This window comes from Globicephala melas, chromosome 4 (genome assembly GCF_963455315.2).
Source record: "Globicephala melas chromosome 4, mGloMel1.2, whole genome shotgun sequence".
NCBI lineage: Eukaryota > Metazoa > Chordata > Mammalia > Artiodactyla > Delphinidae > Globicephala > Globicephala melas.
The window spans coordinates 137,308,668-137,311,851 of NC_083317.1; the positions used below are offsets into that span (position 1 = coordinate 137,308,668).

The 3,184-nt window shown below is 45.0% G+C and overlaps 1 pseudogene; it reads left to right on the plus strand.

Moving 5' to 3' along the window:
* Positions 1 to 562: 562 nt before the first annotated feature.
* On the plus strand, positions 563 to 2,072 carry LOC115863467 (vacuolar protein sorting-associated protein 72 homolog pseudogene; annotated as a pseudogene).
* The last annotated feature ends 1,112 nt before the right edge of the window (positions 2,073 to 3,184 follow it).

The following is a 3,184-nucleotide window of genomic DNA, read 5'->3' on the forward strand; positions in this document are numbered from 1 at the left end:
TAAATATATGTTTCTAGCCCTTTTGAGTACTTTGCCATAAGCAAATCTCTGTGTTGTAGAAAATATGTTCATGGTTACTTCCCATTTCAATTTGTTCCTAAAGAGTCAAACATATTTTAAAGATTAAAAAAAGTAAACTTAAATTTACCACACTGATGGTGTTCTGTGCTTGCCTGTGTAGAGCAGAGCAAGGTGAATGAATGTCACATATGATCTGCCTCAGTAATCTTAGCCAAAATCCTTTAAAACAGTTGGTAAAAGGAGTGGTCCCATTACTTACACAGCTTTACCATTAAAGAAGTAATTTACTGTTGAGAATATATCTCATGTCTATATTTTACCTTTGACGGTTTGAAAAAAAAAGAAATTCTTCATGTATTTTATTACTGAAACACAACCAAGCAAAAACCATATGCTGAGACTTGATAAAATAGAAATAGGGATACTTTCATTATATATCAAACATAACACTGTGTAATTTGTCCCAATTCTTGATTTAAAAATAATTTCCAGGCTGCCGGCGGCCTGCAGGTAGCGGCGTGGGCTCTGAGCTCCGAGGACCATGCTGTGTGAGCAGCGGCTGGAGGAGGTGCAGGGTCCACGAGCGGTTGGAGTTTTGGGGGCCGGGCCCTCAGAAGACCTCAGGGTGCCAGCAATGGGGGAGGATGAGCTCTACCAGATAGCTTATGGGGTTTCACAGAGGACCCAGGAGATGATGAGGACCAAGGGGACCAGTCAGACACAGGATGTAGTAGACTCTGACTTTGACGTGGAGAAGGGGACTGAACACTCCGGTGATGGAGAATAACCGAGAAGGAAGCATGGAGCCGCCGTCAAGGAGGATAAGAAGGGCTTCCCTGGTGGCGCAGTGGTTAAGAATCCACCTGCCAATGCAAGGGACACAGGTTCAAGCCCTGGTGCAGGAAGATCCCACATGTCACGGAGGAACTAAGCCCGTGCGCCACAACTACTGAGCCTGCGCTCTAGAGCCTGTGCGCCACAACTACTGAGCCTGTGCTCTAGAGCCCGTGTGCCACAACTACTGAGCCCTGTGCCACAACTACTGAGCCCGTGGACCACAACTACTGAGCCACGTGCCACAACTACTGAAGCCCGCGCGCCTAGAGCCCGTGCTCCACAACAAGAGAAGCCACTGTAATGAGAAACCCGTGCACTGCAACGAAGAGTAGCCCCTGCTCGCTGCAACTAGAGAAAGCCCACGTGCAGCAACGTGCAACCAACACAGCCAAAAATAAATAAATAAAATAAATACAGTTATAAAAAAAAAAAAAAAAGGAGGATAAGGAGCCTCTCAAGAGCTTGAGGCCTCAAAATGTCAGCAGCACCTGGGCTGGTAGCGCTCAGAAGAGCCGAGAAGAGAAGGCACTGCTCCCGCCAGAGCTATAGGACAGTGCCTCTGGCCGTGGGAAGTTCCCGCGTCCATCTACAGCTGTGCACTCACCACATTCCTTCAGGCACAGGAGAAGCAGGGCCGGCCACAGGGGCGAGAGGGGCCCCACTGGGAGTGGAGAAGCTGCTCGGGGAGGCCAAAATCACAGAGGAGCTTGACTGACATTCACTGGAGACACATGAGTGGCCCGAGGCTGACGGAAAGAAGCAGGTTCCCAAGAGGCGGAAGTGCCCGGGGTCCGTCGCCACCTCCCATTCAGTGACAGTGCCACTTGTTGGGGAGCCAGGCCCTAAAGAAAAGGACTCGATCCTGCTCCCACAGCTTCTGCAGGGTCCCGGCGCTGGCCCTGGACCCGTCCTCCCTCCTGCTGGCGGTCCATGTGCCTCCATCACTTTTAGGGATGAGGGGACATTTGAGGAATGGTTTCTCCAAGGGTGGTCCCCAAAGGTCCCTGCTGGAGAGGTCTGCCCAGGACCCTGTTACAGACATCTGCCACGTCACTGCTCCAGCTTCAAGATCATCCATGAGGCCTACAAAAGGTACATCACTGTCCATGGGCTTCTGCCCACTGCCTCAGCCCTGGGAACCTGGTCCATCACCTCCTGCGCCCCTCTAAGGCTCTGGGCCCTGAGCCATGCGCCAGGAAATTGTCATCAAATGAAGCAATGTCTTGTCCTCAGAAACCTCTTTCCTGCTCTGACTTGGGGCTCTTAATATCTCCCCCCACCCCCTCACCTTCCGCTTCTCCTGTCATCGCTGATTTTTGTCTAGCCCTTTCCTGTATTTCTTTCCCCATCTTTTCCCTTAGTTCCTACTGGTTTTGTTTGTGTTTTTTAATCTAATAAAATAGAAAGATGAAAAAACAAAATTTCAGCAATGTTTTCCATGTATCTTATCAAAATGGGTTCAGATTCCACTGAAATTCTTTGTTTGGAAGAGTTTTAATCTGGTTAAAAAGTCCTGTATTTTCTGACAAAGGTGTCCATGTTGGTTTGTACCATATCATTTTGTATGTATTATTTCAGCACTCACCAAAGCAAAAAGCAAAAAAAAAAAAAAAAAGGATATCTGTAATTGCGCATAGCCTTTTGTTTCTCACTGTTAAAAGGAAATTACATGTTTCCTGAAATTTTGTAAGACAGTGGATTGAGTAATGCCTAATTTAAACATCTTTCCAAAAATTGCAGTGGTTTGTCTCTTTGTTTCGGATGCTTATTTTAAAAAATGTCTTGTGAATTGTGACTGGTTCGAATTATCATTAACTTTTACTTCAAAGCACAATTCTACATATGCATATCAAAGTCATTAACCAATATGTCAAGATACTATACACACACATATACATATACACACACATATATATATACATATATATATAGGATGAAGTTCACTGTTAATGAAAATAAATGTAAATCTATGTTTTAAATGGTCTTCTGGATAGCTTTGAATTTTTTTAGCCACTTTCTTGTCACTGATTTTATATTATAACGTGTTAGATGAAAAATCTGTACTGGGATAAATGTGTTAATGCTGTCATTTTCTTGTTCATTTGAGCTTGCAAAATTGGTATTCTTGTCCATAGATGGCTTCTTTGCAGGAATTTTTAAGCCAGGTGTCCATTTCCCAGAGTTAGTTAAAACTCAGTTATATAGTTTGTAACCTCACTGTTACCTGGATGTACCTAAACTGTAAAGCACTAAATATGCAAGAGCGGCAACAGGGTCCTGGTCATCTGCTCTGTGTTTAGGTGTCTCATGTATGTTATGTGCCCTT